At 43.9% G+C, this 25709-nt stretch overlaps 1 protein-coding gene and 1 long non-coding RNA gene across 6 annotated transcripts in view; one reads left to right on the top strand and one right to left on the bottom strand.

Annotated features, from left to right (window-relative positions):
* The window catches only part of SGCD (sarcoglycan delta), a 589398-nt gene that overhangs the window by 96212 nt on the left and 467477 nt on the right, over nt 1-25709 (bottom strand). The gene's annotated exons all lie outside the window — the stretch shown is intronic.
* Nucleotides 14500-15624, top strand: LOC143776727 (uncharacterized). Its single transcript, XR_013215900.1, has 3 exons — nt 14500-14629; nt 15147-15349; nt 15522-15624. It is a non-coding gene; the product is annotated as an uncharacterized LOC143776727 (long non-coding RNA).

Genomic DNA, 25709 nt, shown 5'->3' with positions numbered 1-25709 from the left:
GTTTCGGTGCGGCCTTTTCCGCAGCATGTGCACAACAAGTCTGCGGCTCACATTGACTTACATTGGTTGTGCACTACACTGCGGATTTGATGCAATTCAGTGCGGCAAAAAACGCTGCGGATCTGCAAACAAATCCACAATGTGTGCACAGCCTTAGCATTTAGGGAACCGAGCAAAAAAGCCAAGCAAAAAACAAGCGTGGGATTGCACTATTTTTGCCATTTCATTGCACTTTGAATTTTTTTCACATTTTCTGCTACATGACAAGGTAAAACCAATGGTGTCCTTCAAAAGTAGAACTTGTCCCGCAAAAGACAAGCCCTCACATGGCTATATAGATGGAAAAATTATGGCTCTGGATAGAAGGGGAGCGATAAACGAAAACAAAAAAGCTGCAGGGGTGAAGGGGTTTAGAAACATGGATATGGACATATCTATGGAAATAGACATATATCTGTATGTATCTATCTATCCCATATCTATCTATCTATCTATCTATCTATCCATCTTTCCCTCTATCTGTGTGTAATGGAGTGTGGGTTGGACAGATGTAAAAGAGGAGGTTGTGGACAGAAATGACATCACAAATCTGTTTGAAGATAGAGGAGGGAGAGGAGGGAGGGGTTGGGGTGTGTTTTGGAGTGGGTGTGCTAGGTTCAGGCTTAGTAGCAGTGCAATGCATCATGGAACTTGTAGTATTAGAGCACAATGACTCAGGAGAAAGGAAGTTGTCGATTAACCCCATGAGAGCTGAATCCAGCACTAAAGATGTGCTGCTACAGCATGATAAAAGGTAATATTGCTAAAATAAACACAGTAGATGTTTTCAGTGGCACATAATAGCAAGATTTATGAAAAAAAAAAAAAAGGTTATAGTAGTGGACAACTTCTTTAAGATCATATAATATAGATATATAATAATATTGCACGCATGAAAATCATAACGTGCAAAATGAGAAATAAAGTGTATTTACAAAGCTGCTCAACTTTTTCCATATAAAACAAACCTCACCAGATATTATTCTATGTTACCATAATATTCCTACGAATAGGCTTTTTAATTTTAGATTTGGCTTTGACTTCGGCCATTGTCTGATAGAAGAGAAAAAAAAACCTTGTGTGGCTGAAACTTGACCTTAGAATTACAGAAATGTTTAATGAAGGAGGATCTGCATTCATCAGCGAGCGCCTACAGGAATGTGTGTGGGACGTCACATGAGATGGTTACTCCAGTATACACAGCACGCCACATACTAAGAATATCATCACAACAAACCATTGTCATAAATTCAAGAGTGAAGAAAGAAAAAAAAAAGAAGAAAAAAAATTGGTGATGCCTAGAGTTAAAAATTACGGTAGGTTGCAGACCTCTTTTTACTTCTTTTTTTTTTTAAAGATACATTTACATATTTAAATTGTAATATCTGAAAAAAGCATAAAAAGATGTTTTTCTATGGGATTTTTAATAAAGATGATAAACTTCACAATTGGTTGCCACAGGCTTCCCAAATTCACTTGCTGGCTATGGATGTCACAATTTTCACAAGTGAAAAAAATAAATTTGAACAATGGAATAAAAATAGTCTCCGCAGATGATTAAGTAGTCCTCTACTATAATAAATGCACACATTTCGTTCTTTACTATGACCAGTAAACATATACAGTGGTGACTTTGAGAGATCCTTGTTCTTTAAATAAAACAGGTCGCACACTTACCCGATTGTCATCCCATTGATTGAAAACATCACCTTCTAATTTCACTTTCAAATTATCTGCTAATCCTAAAGGTTCACATACTTTTACAACTCTCAAATGTGATATTGGATCATGACATCTTATTTTTTTGACTTGTTTGATATGAATCTCTTTATCAAATTTTAGGACTTGTGTGAATTTCTGATATGATTAAAAGTCATATTTATGCAGAAATATGAAAAATTATGAAACGTTCACAAACTTTCAAGCACCACTGTATATAATATCAGCAACTGTCCAACATAGAAAGGTCCAGAAACATCAACTGGGAAAAAGCATAAAGAATAAATATTTTTGACTTATGATCAGGGGAAGATATTTGGGCTGATTCATTAAGACTGGCATGCATAATAACAGTCTTAATGAATTGCTGGTTAACGATCTGGAAAATTCATTAAGTGGCATCTTCTTCGTGGCCTGCTCTTGCCGGAAATGCCCGCCCCACCCTGGCACCTTCCCAGTTCTGCCCATTTTAGCAGAGCTGCTTCAAACCAGTGACCTCAAAAGTCCTAACATTCTTGTTCAAACCTACATTGTGCAAAGATTTCGCAAATTTTCATAGTGTTTTATGACAGGTTTCTGGCAGAAAACACTTGGAAGAATTGTCCCCATGGAGATTTTTTTGAACATTTTCATTAGTGAAGCTCTACATCACTAGATGAAAGTGAACAACATTCAATTCAGAAGAAGGGGCAAAGACAGGTTACGATGGTTGGAGGAACTCCTAAATGCTCAACATCTACCTAACAAGGTTGTTGATATGCTACAGTATAGGACAATCTAACAGAGTGTGTGTACCACCACCTTAAACCTTGCGACTTCGGAGCTTGGGTGAAAGAGCTCCAGCCTTGGAGGTCTACTAGAAGTGGACAATCAAATGGAACATCATCCTACAGGTCTGTTGGCTGATATCATCTAACCTTGTCTCCAAAACCAATCTTTAATAACCTACCACTAGATCTTAAAACACCCAACCTGCCATTATTACATCCCTATTATATCGAACAATGGAGCCAATATATTAGTCACTCACTAACTCTACCTCTATCAATCAAAGACTACATATACAACACGTTGAGGAGCTCTTCCAATATAAAAACGGTGGTACCACCCTAAAATACGTTGCAATAAGAATATCCTTTTTGTTTAAGTTTGTGCCTATCTTCTTTATACCAAACCTTTCACCATCTTCTGGAGCCATCACACCCAATGAACTTGAATGGCCGTGATAGGAAGCACCAATGTCCCTATGTTGGTTGAGAAGATCAGTCCACAACCCAATGAACTCCAAACAAATCTAATTCAACCAAATATTGGGGCACTTATTAGCAAAGAGCATACATGGTAAAGTATTTAAAATTATGGGAAATGTTTTCTTAACATAATTTGCTTGAAGGTGTTGTCCAAAGCTAGGGGCAATGGTGTAAGAATCACGGTCACAGATGGTGCAACCACGACCAAATCCATGCGCGAGCGGGGGTTGTCAATGCCAGCGACAATTTGACCTGGATGTGCTTCCTCGGACACACATTCAGCTGAATTGTATTGTGGTGCAAAGACCCAATCAGTGACATCGGCTTGCCCATCACGGGGCGGCGCATGGCAGTGATGTCATGCGCTGTCCATGCAGGCACGCCGAAGTCAGATGCTGACTTTTGTGCCGGCTATACAAGAGGACGCCACACATCATGGAGGCCAAGGAAGGTAAGAATAATCGTTTGTTTATTGTTAAAATGTGCTGGAGAAGAACAAGGGACATTATTGCTGGAATGGGCCCATGATGGGGGACATTATTATACGATGGGGCATGGGATGGAGGGGGATATTTTTACAGGAAGTGGCCCAGTTTAGGGGACATTACATCCACAAGGGGCCCAGGAAGGGGGAAATTATAACAGGAAGTGGCCCAGGATGGGGGACATTATACCAGGAAGGAGCCCAGGATGTGGGACATCATTATAGGATGGGGCATTGAATGCAGAGGGGTATTATTACAAGAAGGGGCCAGGAGGGGGATATTATTACTGGAAGGGGCCAGGATGGGTACACTATTACTGGAATGGGAACAGGATGGGGAATATTGGAACAAGAAGGGGTCCAGCATGGAGGACTTTATACCAGGAAGTGTCCTGGTTTGGGGGACATTATATCCGTAAGGGGCCCAGGATGGGTGACATTATACCAGGAAGGGGCCCAGGATGTGGCCATTATCCCAGGAAGGGGGGACATTGTTATAGGATGGGAGTGGCATTATTACAGGAAGGAGCCCAGGATGGGAACCTTATTACTGGAAGGGGCCAGGAGGGAACATTACTGGTGACATTATTACAAGAAGAGGCCAGGACAGGGGGCATTATTACAGGAAGGAGACAAGATGGGAGACATTATTATATGGGGTGCGAATATGTATGTTTTTATAGGTTCTAGAAAGCTTCAAGGGCCCATATATCTGACCAACAGACAGGTCTAAATTTTGCATCTAGGACCATCAAACTCTAGTTATGCCACTGGCCAAGGTTTTTTCTCAAAGAAGACCACTTCCTTTCCATATGGGCTGACTACCTTCACATTTTCCCTACACTCATTGGGCGTTCATGATCCTATTGAGTTTACTAGAGGAAGAGCTCTTCTTTCTGTGTGCAAACACCTTCCTCTTCTCCTATGAGGTTCATAGCGTTCCTCATGCTGTTCACATCCCTGCTCTTCCGGATCCATCGGTAGTAGATTTTGGAAAGCTTAATGCAAAAGGTTTCTTGAAACCATTAGTCCGCTGTCCCTTAAAGTCCACACAGACAGTTTAAGCGATGTATTATAATGTATGCCTTTCTCATTTATAATATACAGTATATTAAAATATACATTAAGTTTGAATGGAAGAAATAATTCACATTAATCATAGCAGAAAAAAAAACGCCCAGAACTTACATTACGCTTTCAGTATTAATAATGGATTTAAAAGCATTTCTCCTCAATAAGTGATATATAGTGCCGCACATTAATGCAGTTTATAAAGCCGCATACATCCATTATGGATTCTTTTTTTTTTTTTTTTTTTTACTGTGACTCCGGTCATTGCCTGAAATGGACAAAGTATTGCTGCACTTCACATATATGAGCAGGGTAGTCGTCCTTTGGGTCCATTTAAGCAGCTCGTAAGTCATTTTGTAGGCGCCTATGTTCTTAAAGGGAACTTGGCACATTACACATCTAGACATCAGGGTATGGAGAAGGAGAAGCTGAGCCGGTCCTGGAGAATCCTGACAGCGTGCAGTGCGCGCGATGTTAGGATTCACAAGTCTGTAGTCACATACAATAAATGCAGACTTGAGTCCCAGGCATGGACAACCCCTTTAAGTGACTAAATATCTGATTGATGCCTCTGTATATGACTTATCTTGAGTGGGAACAAAGGATCAGACATATTAAAATCCCACATTTCCAATCCTTATTTTCACGGACATTTGTCTTTGAGAGAGTGTCTTTTGACCTCCCAATTAAAAAATTCCAAACAAAAGGGTGATGGTGGGTTCAGGCAACAGAAGCCTAATGTGTCTGTGCCCCTTAGGCTTTTAGCTCAGAGATCTTGTCACCTTGTAGCCTATGTTTTTAAGGGACTCTGATAGGACAGAATGACTGTTCAAACAAAGCACAGGTGCTCGGTGCCACCTTGGCGTAGCCATACAGTTCAGTACCCTTCCCACCTACTTGTTTTACTATCTGTCTCCACGTTCTTCTGGCCCCAAATAACGCCAGAGCTGTCAATCAAGGAGGAAGAGGGCAACTATAGATTTAAAACAAGTAGGTGGGAAGGTGCACTGAATTGCTCGGCCACACCAAGGGTGCACCAAGTGCCTGTGCTCGGTTTAAGCAGTCATTTTGGGCTGAGAGACACCCTTTATAAGTGCCAATAGAGACTTGAAAAGAGTCATGTAATAAGCTTAGATTTAGATACCATAGATCTTTTATTAGACCAGATTTATCCAGCAAAACCCCCTGGCCGGCTCTTCCCAGCACCGCTCAGGTGATTGACAGGTCTCTCCCCATGTGCAACATAGGGTATACCCAGCCGGACCAGTGTCCAGCTTTGGTCCCCAATTAACATATATTTTCTCTGAAATGCCATAGCCCCTATTTCTAAACTCTTAGAAATTGACTAGTAAAATGTATAACATCTGTTTTATTCTCCATGTTATAAAAGAAAATTCTAGAGTTTTAATTTTTTTTTTAGAAGTCTCCACCATGCTTTTCTTTATTATTACACTTGGAAATGTATGACTAAATTACCAGCTAGGTGCTATGATTTCCTGTGTCAATAGGGAGTGTGCGTACCCTTACACAGTCTGACAATATCAGCATGGATTGGACAGCGTCAGACTCCGTAGTAACACGCCTCAAGGGAAAGACAGTGGTAACACCCAGCTGTCCTTTTTCAGGAAGAGTAACGGAGGAACGGTGTAATGTCGAGTTTTGGATGACTCAAGCCTGTTTTTAAAGCCGACGCAACATGACATTAAAAGAAGGTGCGCGCCGTTTCATGTGTTTTGACTTAACCATAATGATAAAATTAACAAGTTACAACTTTGCACCTTGAGAAATGAGCTGGCGCTAGGCTTTTTAAGTAAGATAATTACGTATAATTGGTCTGCTGTTCTTGTCACTTAACTGAAAAAAAATGGGAAATCACAAACCACGCGGTAACTGGAATGATATTTAGTCCCCTGGGACTTATTAATTTTACATTTCAGAAATATTAATGGCTGCCATGGCGGAATGGAGATTTTTGCTTTTACGCCCTTCCCCCCCAAATCGCCACCTTGGACCTCATACATGCACAGATGGCATTTCCGCATAGGGTACTGCCATCTCCGGATGCTGTAAGTCGTCTGACAGGTCATAATAGCGAACAAAATACCTGTCATTATTTCCTATTAGGCTCCATACCGCTCCTTTATCCGTCTAGACAGGCGGGAGAGAGGAGGCAATCCCAGAGGTGGTGGAATTTGGATTAAAAGCTTTTTTTTTCCCTTTTTTTCTGTGCCGACAAGGTTTGTGTTTGTGTACTTGTCAGTGTGCGCTGGTGGGGAGACTACAAAGAAATCAATAGTAAAACTAACCTCATTCAGTGAATACAAACCAGAAAATGAGAGAGGTTAGCGGTCGGGTCTGCATAGCGGATAATGCCATAAAAAGCAGTCCAGGAATTTATTTTAATTTTTTTTTTTCATGTGTCTCCTGAAGGACAATTATTGTGAAGTTTTAGAGAATACAGGAAAGGAAATCTGTTTTTTTTTTTTTTTTTCAAAAACAGCGCCACTCTTGTGTATTGCAGCAGATCAGGCGGCATGTATCAGATGTCAGCACCACTTCAATACAGCGACATCTGCTGTCTGCACAACAAAATCCATCCCAACATAAGCCTGCAGCTGTTGCATACTTTAATACTATTTATATAGATAGAGAGTGAAATTTTAGAATAATTTCCTCTGGAAAGCCCTAGAAGCCCACATTCTCCTTGGGCATAACTATAGATGAAGCCTGGAGTGCCCCACAAGCCTATTTTCCTCATTTAGAGAAGCCAATTGGAGGTGTAATGGTTGGGTCCTCTTAATGTCTTTACATTGGGGTCTTAAATGTGAAGATAATATCATGTCTCGTTACCCTGATGCTTGAGAATCTATGGGTTTTAGCTGAAATTCATGGAAAAATTATGATGGAAAATGACCATTGGAATATGATAGAGCATAAGGCCAATTTCACATTTTACGAGTGCAAGGCCGAACCGACTAGCGCCCTGGTCCGACATCCAGTCCGTTGCAGCTGGTCTTCATGTCTACAAGCGGCATCCTCAGCCCGGCATTCTGGGCACCTCTGGCACTTATTAGGACCAGCAACTTCATTAATTGGTGGTACCAAATAAGGAGGCATCCAGGATGCCGGGAGCATAAGTGTAGTCTGGCTGACATTGAGGACTGGAATGAACGCCGGGCCAGGGCAGCATAAATTAAATTGCTCATCTCTGGTAAATGACTTAAACTACAAGGATCAAAGATCGTTAAAGGGGTTGTCCGGCCTTAGGCTACATGTTTGCAGTCACTCTATGTGACTACAGACTTGTGAGTGTTGTGAGGATCCTTTGGTGCCGGCCCCGAGAGTGGCGGGCGCGTTACTGCAACTATGTGATTTGCATACATGCGGACACATGCCAACTAGACTGTGCACGTGTATTGAGCAAGGCCGGACAAGTCTAGTCAGAATGTGCCCGGAAGTATGCAAATCGCGGTGTATTTGCAGTCACATGACGCTGACACTGGAGAATCCTCATAGTTCGCTCAATGTGAAGATGCACAAGTCTGCAGCCACATAGAATGACTGCAGACTTGTAACCTAAGGCTGGATAACCCCTTTAGAATGCAGTTAATTTGGGTCAATAAGGCTAGTCGAGCTGCGTTCTTACATCCTTGTATTAAATGAATGTAAAATTATGGTATCATGCCTCATATGACATTGAACTGTAGAATCAAACTGATTGTTTAGTTTACATTTTGGATTTTTCATCACATAACCCAAGTTTGGACGGCTGGTCCACTAAGAATTAAATGTCTCAGAAAACGAACTTGTCCTTCCCCATTTACATGTGTACAATGAAGGGCACAATACAATACATGGCACGCTTGCTATTTATTTTTGTAATTAGCGGTGCGGAGGGATATTCTAAATCATGAAAGGCTACAAATTGCTACCACAATTACACTGTGCTCCCGAAATATAACCTCAAACTGTGTGCAGCCACCACACCGGTGACAGAAAGTCAAGGTTTTTCAAATGTACGGGTAAAAAAAAAAAGAACCTTCTACCCTGAAAAGTCGGGAAAAGTAAATCACGCAAGTCACACAATGCAAACACATGCTGAGCAAACGTCATCGTTACAGAATTATCCGCTGTAGATGAGATGGAAAAAGGTAATTTGCGACAATTAGTTACTGCAATGTGACACGCCAAAAGTCAAGCACATATTGCTGACTTGCTTTTCCGTGTCAAATAGCACAATAATAGCTGGAACGCTCCGATTTCCAGAGAATTCATCTGCTTTGAAAGCCAGAAAACGGCTTTAATATTTCATTTGGGAGGGTAAAGTAAGTTTTGTGCCAGTGACGGTGACATCCCTGTGCCAGTGACGGTGACATCCCCCCATGCTGTTACTATATTATGATAAATTACCTTCTCCGGATGTTTGATTTCTAGGTAATGGCTTTTTGCCACTTGTATATCCCGTATGGGTGTGGTATTTTATAGAAATCTAATTTTTGTAACAGATGAGATTTAGGTTAGTCACTTATGGGGCCTTGTTAATAAGTGGGAGTTTTAGGTTTATAGGGAATCTGTCAGCAGGTTTTTGCTATGGAATCTGGCAGCAGCATGATGTAGGGCCAGAGACATCTCTGATAAGTTGGATTCTCAACTGTAAGACTCCCATCTAATAAAAGAATTATCATATTTTTCAGATTAAAAGAAGCACTTTCCCCCCAAATTTGGGAAGAAAATGGAGTTGCGTCTTATAATCCGAATGTTGCTTACCGGGGTGAGGTGGGTGGCTGTGGTGGAGCGGGGTCACAGGAGTCAGGGTCGCTGCTGCAGGAGTGAGGCGATGCTGCGGGCCTCCGGCTGGGCCCTGGGCCTTCAGAAAATGTTAGAGGAGTCCCCACACTATTCCCATTGATTTCCCGTGAACATGGCCAACGAAGGCAGCGCATGCGCAGATAGAGATCTCGGCTCCCGAAATCTTGGCTGCCGAGATTTCAATCTGCGCACATGATGCCTTCGGCAGCCATTTTCCGCTGGAAGCCCACCGCAAGAAAATCAATGGGAAGTGAGGGGACTCCGCTCACGCCAACATTTTCGTAAAGCCAAGGGCCAGCAGCCTTGCACCGCCGTACACCCCTTCCTCCCAGTCCGGGGCTTGCAGCATTGCCGCACTCCTGCCACCGCTAGCTTCGTACCTCAGCAACCCTGCCTCATATGACCCAGCTCCACCACCGGTAAGCTACTGTAATATCGGCTACAAGACACAGCACCATAAAAAAATATTTTTGTCCTATTTTCTTTCCCAAAAATTTGGGGGGAGTCTTATGGTCCGATGCGTCTTATAGTCTGCAAAATACAGTACCTGATTCTTCAGGCAAAGGCAGTATCAGAGTGATGCGTGTCGTTCTACACTGAATAAACTCGAGCAACGAGTATACTCGCTCATTATTAGTGATAACTTGTTGATTGGTGGTGGTCCGACCGGTGGGTCACGCAACAATCGTCAGACGGCGGCATTTTTATCCCTGTTAGAATGGAGTGGCTATGTGCATGCTTGGCCCTCGCTCCTTTCATTCTGTATGGGGCTGCTGGCATTTGGGCATCAGACTTGCAGCTCCATTTTGTATCATGTGTCAGGGATAACAATTCCCTTTTCTGCCGATCGATGCGGTCCCAGCACTCGGACTCTCACAGATCAGTAAATTATCACCTATTCTATGGACAGGTGATAACTTTTCTTAACTGGACAATCCCTTTAAGGTATATTGTTAATTTTAAAAGCTAAAATGTGAGCCGTCTGCTTTCTACATAAGACAATGAATGGGTCTAATAAAGAGATTGCTATCTTTCGAACCTCAGCTGGTCACCTGCCTAGGACCCCACGAGTTAATTCACTGCTCCTTGTCGAAAAGACATATTTTCCGGAACAGTAACTCTAAAAATTGCAGATGTATCGCAAACAAAAATAATTGCCGTTTTCAACCTGAGCTTGTTTGCAAACATTTAATACTGTGCAAAATAAATCAATATATACCTGTCAAGTAATAGCGGGAATGGGTCATTGTTCTGCAGATCTCTAGGGAAGTCAGCAAGCCAATAAAACTGAAATGTATTTATATATAGTCTAATGGAAACACTGCTCAAACCAGCATATAAAGTAATAACGCCATTACGTTCCTGAGGGTTGTGCAGTGAAGCTGAAAGTATTAGCGCATGTGGAAGGGCGATAATCACAATTAAGTACAACAACCTTTTATAGACTCCATATTACAGACTACAATGCCTTCATTTATGGGGAATGGCTAGACCCACAAATTTTGGCCAGCTTCCCAACTGCCAAGTTCATAGCCACCTGAGTATCCTAGATTCTAAAAATGAGTTCCTCGTCAAGTAGAACCAAACTTTAAAGCACATCTCTGGACTTCAAGTTTAAGACCCCGTGGGTCATACTTACAGAAGATGGGACCCTATTAGTGATGAGCGAACGTGCTCAAATAAGGTGCTATCCGTGCATGCACGGGTGCTAACCGAGTGTCTTCGACGTGCTTGAAAAATATGTTCGAGTCACCGCGGCTACATATCTCATGGCTAAAACATGCAGGGATTGCCTGTTTGCCTTTTATTATCAAATTTGTTTGTAGGAACCAGTGCCAAAAAACTCTACCAATTTTGCCGATCGTGATAGGATGCAGTCTGCAGATGGCCATCTTGTCAGAGAAGGGATCAGCATGCCACATAAAGTTACGGTCTTTTGCAAGCATATTAAAGAAATGGCACCTCTTTCCAACAAGAAATTGGACTAGGATTTTTGCAACTTGGAGACCCTATCTCTATTGCACAGAGTAATTTGCAATGTGTATTTTGCATGAGGGGCAGCTAAGGATCCTTGGGATTTAGCAAAATGTAGTAGCGCAGGAGAAATGAGGATCTATTCCTATAAGATACTAGTGCCACCCAGCATGTGGTATGTAGGCAGGCAGACTGTTTCAGAAATTAGCCCGTCAGAGACCCACAGTGGCACAGATGGTTGGTCTATTAGTCTAGTCATTAGAGTGCAACCCAGTTTGGACATACTGTATTGTAGGACAGTTTTGAGAAAGAGCTAGGAACAAACCTGAAACGCGTTAATACAAGCTACTTAAAGTATCACCACATGTCGAACCCCTCCTTTCTCACAGTAGCGCCGTCAACTAGAACGTCCTATTTCTCCTCAACCCAGTTTGGTGGCACTTTTGGAGGACATTGAAGTTCCTGTCTCCAGTTTTAGCTCATGCCACCGTAAGCGAATCTCGTTATTTCGATGTCTTTAATGAGTGCCCCTTTTACATTCTATAATTAAGGACCTTCAAGGTAATAGTTAACGGAGTAGAACTGAACCAAGAAACTGAACCAAGATCTAGAGGCTAGGTTCAAACAGAGTTTTTTGGAGGTGGAGAAATCCATCTTGTTTTTCAAGAGGAATTCAATTTTGTAAATAATAATAATCATCTTTATTTTTATATAGCGCTAACATATTCTGCAGCACTTTACAGTTTGCAAAACCAAAATTGGAAACTAATATGGAGAGAGGTAGGTAAGTCACCCATGAATATATTTTCATGATTGAGGATGGACAATCTCTCCTAGTATTGAGAAGTCCAGGCTTTGTGCCATAACCACGTTTCTCAGGAACAATTTATATCTTTACACCCCCTATAGCTACGCCAGCTGGGGGCATGACATAACGGAACGTCTTGAGAACATCTAAAATAAAAGAATACCTAAAGTAAAATTGGCTATCTCCTTTAAGGGGACGGTACTTAATAGCTCAGCCCCGATGTTCCATTGTCCTGGAGAGTCACAGATAGAAAACATCTCAAAATGCCTGGTTTCTTTATAAGACAGCGACACTGTATTACAGTTTAACATTTAATGGAGCATGAACGATAGAAACAGCTGCTTCCCAGTTTTGCTGGCCGGATGCTTGCAGCCCAATATGTATTTCGCCACAGTGCTGAAGGGACAGAAACGCGTGGAAAGACAGCTACGTAAAATGAAGGGAAGGATTAAATGATGTGCCGCCGTCTACGCTACGTGGGCCGTGTCTTTCCGCCTAATGTGAGGACTCCTGGTGGCATAATTTGTACAAAAGTATTTTAGATTCATTTTCACATGCACAATTAGGCTTTTGTAGGAACTTTTGCTTTTTGGAAATGAAACTCATGAAAAAGTATGAGTCTAAGGGCTTGCGACTCGGATGAGTCTCGCATGTTTAAAACCCGGCTCTGCACCCGGCACTCAGATCGGAGCGTGCGGCCACATAGGAATACATGCAGCCGCACACTCCGCTCCTCTGTGCCAGGTGCAGCGCCGGGGTATTGCCGTGCGAGACTCATCCGAGTCTCGCGCAAGTGAGTATGAGACCTAAACTGCAGATCGGCCATAAAGAGAATGTTCACCATTGAATATCATTCTTTTTTTATCTCAATAGGTTCAAAATTTTGTGCTAATTAAGTTCTTAAAATATCTTCATGGTGGTTGGGCACTTTGTTATTTTTTAGGGGATAAAAAGCAACAAATCTACTTTATATACAGAGATTTAGGAAATGTCATCCTAGCTCCCCAGAAGTCCACTCTCCAGCATCGGGGCTTTTTGCTTGCAGAGCGGGGTGTGTGTGCCTGAGTGACAGTTCAAGCCGGCAGCTCTGGTGCTCAGCGTCCCAAACTGTCCACTGCTGATACCGCTATAGGAGGCAACGTTACTTATGCACCATCAGAAGTGTGCTAGGACTGAGGACGGACGGAAGCAGGAGCCAACAGCTCGCATGAGCAATTCAGTGCCGTGCTTACAAGCTCAGCATAAAAAAGCTTGAAAGCACTCTGCATATTCGGCCACTGGTGCTAGACCGTAACGGTGGCCAATATTAGTGCAAAATAGAAAAACAATTGTTAATATCACTAAAAAGAGGGAAAATATTGATAAGTTTGTTATGGAACCCACTGCCCGAGCATTAATCGGGGATAGGATCTCTAATTATATGCAGCCATGTTTTACTTTGATAAAAAAAAATGAGCTGGAACATATGCTGGTATATGTCCAAATTGTAGGCACACATTCACACTGTGACCATTTAACAGACGGAACCTAAGATAAAAACAAAATGAGCATAGACTTCCTTGGCTGAGTGCTATCCAACTTACGGATGCAAATCATGAATGCTTCAATTTTTTCCTCAAAGAGACTCGGTCCAAGGAAAAAATTGCACACGTGCGTGTGATGCGGCCCCATAGGATAAGACTGGCGAAGTACAATCTGATGTTTTGTTGGACCGAAAATATGGTTGTCTGCACCAGCACATAAGCGTATTAATTAAGTTCACATTTGACCATCTGCAGTCATATGACATGCGTGTAGGTCATAGATGTCCAAAACATATTCAAGCTTGTTCCATACGTCTAACGATGTCTGACTATATAAATGTAAAAAAAGGTTTTATTTTTTCCACTAACTTCCTGGCACAGACAGGAAAAGGTGCATGTTTTAGATGTATTGAAACGCACTACTATATGTTTTAATACATCTCCCATTGAGAATAATGGAGAAAAAAATGTAGATGTCTTTCATATGTGAGAACAGGGTTGCCACTAAAGCATTACTGCTTTATGGGGCTCGGTGAGCAGAAGCAAAGGGGGGCTCAGACTGGATGAGACATGCTGCACTGAGGCAGCACAACCGAGCCACTGTATAAACAGCCTGGCATGCTGGGGCACGGGCTAATTACTTTGCTTTATTAAGCCTCTGGACCCCAGTCTCTCACAGCTGCAGATACTTACATTGTATGGACGCAGAAGAGGGACCAACCACGTCTGAGATCAGTGACGTCAGATGCTGCCAACCCGCCCTCTATTCCAAAGCTGATGGTGCGCTGTGGGCCCTTGCGGCACATTATATGCAGGAGTCAAGCGCTATCTTGATGAGTTGTGCGCGCACGCCTATTCACCTGTCCAACCTGTGCCATTTGCCCACCCGCTGGCCCACCCACCCGCTTCTCTTCTTGTGCCTCCCTCTTTGCTCATCCAAAATAAAAGCTATGTATGTGCCATGGTGTTCGATGGGAACTGTTAATGTGGGATTGGTGAAAATGTGGGGCAGAAGTGGAGTTTTCCCAAGAGTGGGTGGTGGGACTGTGGAATGTTCAAAAGGTGGAGGCAGGGCTGGGGTGGACTTGGTGCAGTGTCAAGGGGGCGCGAAAACTTTGCTAGTATGGGGCCCTAAAATTCCTGGTGGTAGCCCTGTTTGAGAGCCAAAAAACGTTTTCCCCAAAAAACACAATACAAAAGTAAACCCTGACAAAACGTAGAACATAACCTTCACTTCGTCTTGCCCATTTTTGTTTACCATATATGCCCGAACATAGTTGTTTTTTTTTCACTATTCAGGCATATACGTCCAGCAGAAAACACTGTATAAATGTGAACCTAGGCTGTTAAAAACTGAACAACCCCTATTTTCCCCTAAAGGAAAAAAAAAAAATCGCTAGAGAAATTCCTTGAATCGTCATATTCAACCATTGCTAAATGACATTTTCTTGGTTTACCACAACTAATAGGAAAAGGCGGCCATTATACCTACGATGATGTCTCCTTCACCAGTGATGCGGAGATGCAGCACTCTGGAGTAAAATGACTTTGAAAATTTGAGAAAGATGCGTCATCATCCAACATTTCTAAAAATGGTCTGATATTTGGTGGATTTTCCTGTCATTATTTGAGGCAAAAAATTCCGTTTGCGGTGTTGCCGGGCGTTAGTGAGGTCAGGACATTGCCTAATCTAGTTACTTATATACATAATTCATTGTTATTTTTAACCCCCCACACACACATTTTAATGTTATATTTCATTTCTTTCTGGTTTCCATACATTTAGTTTTCTATTCGAGCTATTCTTGTGTAATAATTATGCATTTTGTTTTGTTCGAGTGTAGGCCTCAACCTTGACTCCCACTGTTCCCATGGTAACCATGAAATGCTATGCAGGCCATTGTGTGTGTGCTTCCTGCGCTCCTCCATTCAAGGCTCTACTTTGCTCTATCTGAAGACTTATGCAGAGGATCTTTGTGATATTTTGCTGATGTGAAGTGGGAAAAATAAAGAATTAAAAAAAAACATTGATTATTGTCTAAGCAAATTGTTTTATTGTATAAAAACTCCTGAGAACATACAAGTACATGCAGCATAGATAGACAAAGGAATATTCATAGACCGATGTAAAAGTGCACTAAAGATAATGCAGAAGGTTTACCCGCAGTCCTATGTAAAAAATCATAAAATACCAGGCACTAAAAAGAGCTATTCCCAATACAATTTGCCATCGGCTTCCATTCCTTATACATTCTCCTTCACAAAAGTGACATGGCCTTAAAAAAAAATCACTGTACTGAAGGCCTGCAATACATCTGGGGCTTGTAGCTGTAAAATGGGCACATGCTCTTGTAGTAGTGGAAGCAAAAGTGTGCGGTCATACAGTGTGTGCATAATGGTCAACAGTCCTGACTATGGAAGACCAGTGGCACTTGCGTGGGTTTCCAGTGCTAGGGGCACAACATATTTCACACCCTAACCTGTAGACCACTGGCACTACCGGAGTCCCTTCTACCAAACTAAAAAAAGTGCCAGTGCAACAAGATGTATGGGAATAATGACAATGACAATGCAAGAAAAAGCCATATAGAACCACGTAAGAATGAAGGAACTAAATAGTCTAAACAGTGGCGTAACTAAAGTCTGATAGGCTCAGGTGTAAAATTTGGATCCGGGCCCCCATCTGCATGTTGGACAGACGTATGGGCCATTGTAGCGTTCTAGATCCTATAAAGACATATGAGTTAACCCCCTTAATGTCTCCCATACTGGCCTCATGTAGTAATACTGTCCCTAAACTGTAATAATGTCCCCCATTGTGGGTCCCTTGCAGTAATAAAGTACACCATGGCAGCCTTCCTGTAATAATGTCCCTCATTTGGGGTCCCTTGCAGTAATAATGTACACCATGGCAGCCTTCCTGTAATAATGTCCCTCATTTTGAGATCCTTACTGTAATAATGTCCCCGATCCTGGTCCAATTTCAGTAATGTCCCTCAACCTCAGCCCCTTCCAGTAATAATGTCCCTCATCGTGGGCCCCTTCCTGGTAAAATGTCCCCCATCCTGAGCCCCTTCCTATTATGTTCTCCATTTTGCCACTCTTCTCCAACACATAAAATAGAGATTCTTCTTTCCCTGTCACGCTTCCACGATGTGCAGCATCCCCTTCTGTAGCCGCTATAGAGGCCAGCAGCTGGCTGCGCAGTGCCAGCCATGAGCAACGTATGATGTCACTGCCATGCGCTGCCCATGACGGGCACACCGATGTCCGCTTCCGGCATTTGACTTGCCGGCGGCTTGTATTGTAGTGTAGTGTCTCTGCACCATAACACGTGCACCATTTTCACTTTTTCCCCATCATGGGCTCCTTCCTGGTATAATGTCCCCATCCTAAGCCTCTTCCTGTTATTATGTTCTCCATTCTGCCACTCTTCTCCAACACATTAAAAAAAAGGAAAGAGATTTTTCTTACCTTCTCATGCTCCCACTATGTGTGGCATCCCCTTGTATAGCTGCTATAGAGGCCAGCTGCTCACTGCGGAGTGCCACCCATGGGCAGCGCATGATGTCACTGCCATGTACTGCCCGTGAGGGGCATGCCTTTGATTTGCCGGTGGCGTGTATTGTAGGGCAGGGAGCTGATGGTCACTGCTGCATAATACGTTTCATCTGAATGTGCACCATTTCCACTTTTTCCCCATCATTGGCCCCTTCCTGGTATAATGTCCCCCATCCTGAGCCCCTTCCTGTTATGTTCTCCATTCTGCCACTCTTCTCCAAAACATTAAAAAAAAAAGAGATTCTTCTTACCTTCTCTCACAATGTGCGACATCCCCTTGTATAGCCACTACAGAGGCCAGCAGCTGACTGCGCAGTGCCAGCCATGGGCAGCGCATGACGTCACTGCCATGTGCTGCCCGTGAGGGGCATGCCTTTGACTTGCCGGTGGCGTGTATTGTAGGGCAGGGAGCTGACGGTCACTGCAGCATAATACGTTTCACCTGAATGTGCACCATTTCCACTTTTTCTCCATCATGGGCCCCTTCCTGGTATAATGTCCCCCATCCTGAGCCCCTTCCTATTATGTTCTCCATTCTGCCACTCTTCACAAACACTTAAAAAAATAAATCAATCGATTCTTCTTCCCTTCTCACGCTCTATAGCTGGTATAGAGGCCAGCAGCAGACCGAGTATGATGTCACTGCCATGCGCCACCCATGAGGGGCACACCAATGTCAGCTGCCGGCCTTAGACTTGCCGACGGCGTGTATTGTAGGGCAGGGAGATGACGGTCACTGCACCATAATACATTTCAGCAGAATGTGCACCATTTCCACTTATTTCGTGATCTGTCCTCCTGGGAAGCGCTCTCCTAGGTTGACATGTCTGCAATGATACTCACTAAATAACTCCCAGAACGGTGATGAACAAGACTGCTGAAAATTCACTTATTTATGTATTTCAGGAGGAGCAAATAATCAGCCAACTGCTGGCCCCTTTGTTTCTCTCTCCCGCTTGCTTATTTAGCAGACTGTAATGCTAGCATTGCCTTTTCAAGCTGATAATTGATATGGAATTGGAGGGATCCGGGGAGAATTTTGGCGCCGGGAGAAAACGTAAAGCTTCATCAGTCCCATGTAAATGCTCGCTGCTGCTCGGTACCGTCTCACGCACGCTGTGGTTAAGCTCGCTGGTTTACTTTTATCGTCATGTATTAATTATTACATCAGCTATGTTAGCGAGCCGGCTTGGAAAAGGAAAGCTGCCAATGATATTTCTGTAACGTGAGCTGAAGCAAAACGGATATGCAGTATTGATTTTCTATAGGACTCGGTGAATGTAGTAGTTTGATAATAAGGATTCAAGGGGATTTCATAAATAAAATCATATAGGGTTTGTGAAAATAAAAAAATAAAATGTCAGACTCCAAAATGTATAAAAAAAAATGTATGCCACTAAGGTTCCCCTGGTGTCGGCTGCCAGCAACAAGAATTGTATCATTTAAAGGGAATCTGTCATCAGGTTCTAAGCATAATGTAGAGAGAGAGAACGTGATTCCAGTGATGTGTCACTTATTGTGCTGCTTGCTCCAGTTTTGATAAAATTATTGTTTTATCTGCTGCACTCCACCCCCCACAACTGATTGGCAGCTTGCTGCCTATGCACAGTGGACACATAAAGCTGCCAATCAGTGGTGTGGGGCGGGGTTATACACAGCTAAATATTCAGAGAAGTAGTAGATCTGCAGCAGATAAAACAGCAGATACCGAAACAGACAGTTCTGTCCTGTCTCCCTTAAAGGGACTATCTGGGACTTAATTTGATAACCTATCCTTAAGACGTAAGATCCGTGGAGGGTCAATTCCCAGCTGTGTGATCGATCAGGTGATTGAAGGGGCCAGTGGTACAGTGGATGCAATACAGCTCCTAGTGGTCATAACTGGTACTGCAAGATCTCTCCCATACTAGTGGGTGATCCGTGCTCTTTCAATCAGCTGATCATGAGGGTGCTGGGACATGAATCCTCACCAATCGGAACAGCACAACTCTGTCAAATGCATAGTGCCACGGCCGGGTATTACACATCTGCCCCAGTTCCAATGATTAAGGCTGGACCTGCAGTACCCCGTTGTGGCCACTATGCAGTTGATGGCGCTGTGCTGATATGCTTTGCAACTTAGCACATCTGGCCACTGCCGGCACCAGTTGGGGTACCAGGAGTTGCACCCCTACTGATCTGGTATTGATGACCTGTTCTAAGGATAGGCCATCAATATTAAAGTACCAATCAACCCCTTTAAGCTGACGATCAGTTGATCACTGACGGTTTCAGAAGACGTTTGGTATATGCTATGAATTGATAGCTCAGGATAGCTGTAGGGGTTCAGTAGACCCATAGGAGTTCATGATATGGTGGTCCAGACATGTCCGCATAACGGCCATCTGTAAACAGCCCATAGATAAACAGACCTGAAGCACAGAAAACCTCCTAGGATCAGTCGCTGCAAGAGAAATTAGCATTACATACCGACATTCAGATCTACTTGTCGTTAGTCGTAGCCTACAGTGATACAAGCTCTTTTTCGGTGAAGGAGTTAAGTGGTTGGATTCACAGCGGTAATGGACTAGCGGCTACTTTGATGGTCCAAGCAGCTAGTGAATTATTCAGGGACAGTGGTTGGCATTAAAATAGATGAGATTTTCTCTGACTTTAGTCTGATTAAATGTGCTGATAATTGGGTTTTGCTTGTTAAACATTGTTAGGAATAGGAAGACAGAGCGAGGCGCTTAACATCCAGATGATGGTGACATGCTATATGGTATCGCGGTTAACTACGACCATAAATCCGTGTAAAAAAGTGACCTCCCAAAGGTGGTTGCAATGAACTCCCAGCAATTCAAAAACTGAGTTACCCTATAAAAGTGTAACTTTGCTGTACACTTATATTTCATATTTCATGTGCACTCTGGTGCCCTATAGCGCCAATATATATGGCTCCCATTTGATACTTGACAAATCCTACGTAAAACCAACAGAAAAAAAATAAAACAGTAGAGTGCCATATCGCATGCAGTATTAAAAAGGCATTCAAGATTTGAGGCTAGGCGAAAAAAATATATCTCTGTAGTGCAGAGCTCTTTGAAGCACTATATGGCGGCACGCAGAGTATCTACAGCTTTGTAGTTCACCGCTGCAGGGACTCTGTACAACCTCCATGGACATGGTTCATCCATGTGCATGAGGGCCAAAGACAAGTCTTCAGGTGGTATTTTTTTCAGAGGTTTTGTCCATCAATATTTAATGCCCCATCCCCCCATAAAAAAATCTATATTTTGAGTGTAGTGTCTGAAAAAAAAGAAAATAAGTCTAATTTATCAAAATTGTCTATTGAAAAACCTGACAATGTTACCCATAGCAGCCAGCCACCGAGCTGCTTTCATTTTCCCACAACAGTATAATTGATGGCTGGCGAATAAGTTAACCCGCGAGGTGATAATGAGGAGACTATTCTGATGCAGTAGGTGTAGGTGTATAACGAGAGAATGCTGATGCAGGAGATGGGAGTGGAGAGGCCCTGTGGATGAAGAAGATGGGAGGGAGAAGGGTGAGCTGCTGAAGAAGGTGGGAGGGAGTAGGGTGTGCTGCTGAAGAAGGTGGGAGTGTGGATAGTGTGTTTATAAAGAAGGTGGGAGTGGGTATGGTGTGCTGCTGAAGAATATGGGAGAGTATAGGGTCTACTACTGAACAATAAGGGCATGAGGAGGGTCTCCTGCTGCAGGAGGTGGGTGAGGAGGGTGTGCTGCTGCAGGAGGGTAAGACTGAGTCAGGTGTTCTGTTGTAGGAGGTGGGAGTGAGGAAGGTGTGCCAATTTAGTAGGGTGTGAGTGGAGCACCTGTACTGCTGAAGAAGGTGGGACTGAGTAGAGTGTGCTTCTGCAGGATGTAGAAATGAGAGGTGGCTGTGCTGCTGCAGGTATCATAGAATCATAGAATGGTAGAGTTGGAAGGGACCTCCAGGGTCATTGTGTCCAACCCCCTGCTCAATGAAGCTTCACTAAATCATCTCAGACAGATGTCTGTCCAGCCTCTGTTTGAAGACTTCCATTGAAGGAGAACTCACCACCTCTTGTGGCAGCCTATTCCACTCGTTAATCGCCCTCAAAAAGTTTTTTAAAAAGTTTTGGGAGTTAGGAGGGTGTGATGTTGCTGAAGTAGATGGAAGCGAAGAGGAGGTTCTGCTTATTTAGAAGGGAGTGAAGACAGTGTGCTGCTGCAGTTGATGGTTTAAAGGTGTGCAGATGCAGTACATGTGACTGAGGAGGGTGTGCTGCTGCAGTAGATGGTAGTGAGGAGGGTGGGCAACTGCAGAGTAGATGGTAGAGAAGAGAGCATGGGGCTGCAGGAAGTAGCAGTGAGGAGGGTGTGCAGCTGCAGTAGACCGAAGTGAAGAGGGCATGAGGCTGCAGTGACAAGTGTGTGCTGCTGCAGGAGGTGGCCATAATGAAAGAGTGCTGCTGCAGGAGGTGGCCATGATGAGGGAGTGCTGCTGCAGGAAGGTGGCCATGATGAGGGAGTGCTGCTGCAGGAGGTGGCCATAATGAGGGAGTGCTGCTGCAGGAGGTGGCCATGATGAGGGAGTGCTGCTGCAGTAGATGGGAGTGAAGAGGAGGTTCTGCATATTTAGAAGGGAGTGAAGACAGTGTGCTACTGCAGTTGATGGTCATGAAGAAGGTGTGCAGATGCAGTACATGTGACTGAGGAGGGTGTGCTGCTGCAGAGTAGATGGGAGTGAAGAGGGCATGAGGCTGCAGGAGATAGCAGTTAGGAGGGTGTGCAGCTGCAGTAGATGGGAGTGTAGAGTGCAGGAGGTGGCAGTGAGGAGGGTGTGCTGCTGCAGCACATGGGAGTGAAGAGGGCATGCTGCTGCAGGAGGTGGCAGTGAGGAAGGTGTGCTGCTGCAGTAGATGGGAGTGAGGAGGGTATGCTGCTGCAGGATGTAGGAGTGAGGGAGGTGCGGTGTGCCCTGTAAGAAATGAAGAAAAACTTGACTCTCAAAAGGATTGTGAAAGCATGCCTGATAGGCACAGGCACATGACATGACATCAAGCATGGAGTCGTCAGGGTTATAGGTTGGTGGGTTCCCAGGAGAGAAGGTAAAGTGCTAGTGACTGACAGATCCTATTTTAAACCCCTGAACTAATGATGTTTTCACAGTAGATGGGAGGTTATGGTGATTACTGACAAATGGGGCACTGACCATAGAAATCAAATGCTGGGACACATAACTGCTAAAATCCTCCACTTCTCTGTCCCACGCTCGATTCTAATCGAGAACTGAATATTCTAGCAATGGGGCTAGCAACTATAACTGTATAATTAATAAATATGGAGGGCTGATGAATATTGTGATCATAATTGAATGAGATTTATAAAACACATCCACTAATGCCAGCGATGCTGTGAGAGTCCTGCTGTGAGAGGGGAGAGGGAGCAGCCAGGAAATGGAGGCAGCTCATCAAAAAATCTCTGTGTTCAATATTGACCCTTTCAGATCATCTCCAATTATTATTTTCCCTTAGTTTTCAGATTCCAGGATCAGTTGAAAGAAAAAGTGCGCCTTGTATGTCCAGTTTTACCGAATGCGCCTCATATTTACAAATCCCGCTGACATAGCTTTGCAAATGCTTTGAAGGTAATTAACAAAAGAAATGCTTAATCCCGTTAAGTAAAATAGCTGCAGCTGCTTTTTAATGTGCTCACATCTGGTGGACATATTTAACAATTTGTCTTTGCCGGATTTTTTTTTTTTATGTTTGAAATGTCAAGTAAAATTACGAGAGCATGTCTCGGAAATAAATATTAGTCACCGTTCTCACAGAATGCTAATGCCAATAAAGGTGGTCTTTATACTTGGTCAAATTACAGTTTGTTTGTTATTTTTATAGACAAGGCGAATATTAGAAAGCAAGTGACATATGGCAGATAAAAGTTTAAAGGCAAGTGCCAGTAATAAAAAAAAATAAAACAATGAATCATGTTTTATTTGTGAAATTCCACCTCCTTTCCTTTGATCCCATTGTATCTCATATTGCAACCTCAGCTGTGAGACTATATATAAAAGATTTTTCTATACTGTATGTGTCACAAAAGATTAGCGCCTCCTCCTTGTCTGTAAGCAACTGGCCCAGCAGTAGCGATTAGTCCCTCCTCCTTGTCTATGACTGCAAGCAGCCGTCTGCATGGGAGTGATTAGCACCTCCTCCTTGTCTCTGACTGTAAGCAGCCATCTGCATCAGGAGAGATTAGCACCTCCTACTTGTCTCTGACTGTAAGCAGCCGTCTGCATCAGGAGTGATTAGCACCTCCTCCTTTTCTCTGACTGTAAGCAGCCTTCTGCATCAGGAGAGATTAGCCCATCCTCCTTGTCTCTGACTGTAAGCAGCCGTCTGCATCAGGAGAGATTAGCACCTCCTCCTTGTCTATGACTGCAAGCAGCCGTCTGCATAGGAGTGATTAGCACCTCCTCCTTGTCTCTGAATGTAAGCAGCCATCTGCATCAGGAGAGATTAGCACCTCCTCCTTGTCTCTGACTGTAAGCAGCCATCTGCATCAGGAGTGATTAGTGCCTCCTCCTTTTCTCTGACTGTAGGCAGCCGTCTGCATCAGGAGTGATTAGTCCCTCCTCCTTGTCTCTGACTGTAAGCAGCCTTCTGCATCAGGAGAGATTAGCCCCTCCTCCTTGTCTCTGACTGTAAGCAGCCGTCTGCATCAGGAGAGATTAGCACCTCCTCCTTGTCTATGACTGCAAGCAGCCATCTGCATAGGAGTGATTAGCACCTCCTCCTTGTCTCTGACTGTAAGCAGCCATCTGCATCAGGAGAGATTAGCACCTCCTCCTTGTCTCTGACTGTAAGCAGCCATCTGCATCAGGAGAGATTAGCACCTCCTCCTTGTCTCTGACTGTAAGCAGCCTTCTGCATCAGGAGTGATTAGCACCTCCTCCTTTTTTCTGACTGTAAGCAGCCTTCTGCATCAGGAGTGATTAGTCCCTCCTCCTTGTCTCTGACTGTAAGCATCCATCTGCATCAGGAGAGATTAGCACCTCCTCCTTTTCTCTGACTGTAAGCAGCCATCTGCATCAGGATCGATTAGTCCCTCCTCCTTGTCTCTGACTATAAGCAAGCATCTGCATGAGGCACGATTAGTCCCTCCTCCTTGTCTCTGTAAGAAGCCATCTGCATCAGGAGTGATTGGTCCCTCCTCCTTTTCTCTGACTGTAAGCAGCCGTCTGCATCAGGAGTGATTAGTCCCTCTTCCTTTTCTCTGACTGTAAGTAGCCGTCTGCATCAGGATCGATTAGTCCCTCCTCCTTGTTTCTGACTAAAAGCAACCATCTGCATGAGGCACGATTAGCCCCTCCTCCTTGTCTCTGTAAGAAGCCATCTGCATCAGGAGTGATTATCCCGCTTCCTTGTCTTTGACTATAAGCAACCATCTGCATCAGGAGCGATTAGTCCCTACTCCTTGTCTCTGACTGTAAGCAACCATCTGCATCAGGAACGATTAGTCCCTACTCCTTGTCTCTGACTATAAGCAACCGTCTGCATCAGGAGCGATTAGTCCCTACTCCTTGTCTCTGACTGTAAGCAACCATCTGCATTAGGAGCGATTAGTCCCTCCTCCTTGTCTGCGACTATAAACAGCCGTCTGCATCAGGAGCAATTAGTCCCTCCTCCTTGTCTCTGACTATAAGCAGCCATCTGCATCAGGAGCGATTGGTCCCTCCTCCTTGTCTCTGACTGTAAGCAGCCGTCTGCATCAGGAGTGATTAGTCCCTACTCCTTGTCTGCGACTATAAGCAGCCGTCTGCATCAGGAGCGATTAGTCCCTCCTCCTTGTCTCTGACTGTAAGCAGCCATCTGCATCAGGAGCGATTAGTCCCTACTCCTTGTCTCTGACTATAAGCAGCCGTCTGCATCAGGAGCGATTAGTCCCTACTCCTTGTCTCTGACTGTAAGCAACCATCTGCATCAGGAGCGATTAGTCCCTCCTCCTTGTCTCTGACTGTAAGCAGCCATCTGCATCAGGAGCGATTAGTCCCTACTCCTTGTCTCTGACTATAAGCAGCCGTCTGCATCAGGAGCGATTAGTCCCTACTCCTTGTCTCTGACTGTAAGCAACCATCTGCATCAGGAGCGATTAGTCCCTACTCCTTGTCTCTGACTATAAGCAACCGTCTGCATCAGGAGCGATTAGTCCCTACTCCTTGTCTCTGACTGTAAGCAACCATCTACATTAGGAGCGATTAGTCCCTCCTCCTTGTCTGCGACTATAAACAGACGTCTGCATCAGGAGCAATTAGTCCCTCCTCCTTGTCTCTGACTATAAGCAGCCATCTGCATCAGGAGCGATTGGTCCCTCCTCCTTGTCTCTGACTGTAAGCAGCCGTCTGCATCAGGAGTGATTAGTCCCTACTCCTTGTCTGCGACTATAAGCAGCCGTCTGCATCAGGAGCGATTAGTCCCTCCT

This window comes from Ranitomeya variabilis, chromosome 5, assembly GCF_051348905.1.
Source record: "Ranitomeya variabilis isolate aRanVar5 chromosome 5, aRanVar5.hap1, whole genome shotgun sequence".
Classification (NCBI taxonomy): domain Eukaryota; kingdom Metazoa; phylum Chordata; class Amphibia; order Anura; family Dendrobatidae; genus Ranitomeya; species Ranitomeya variabilis.
This window is presented reverse-complemented; position numbering and strand designations above follow the sequence as displayed.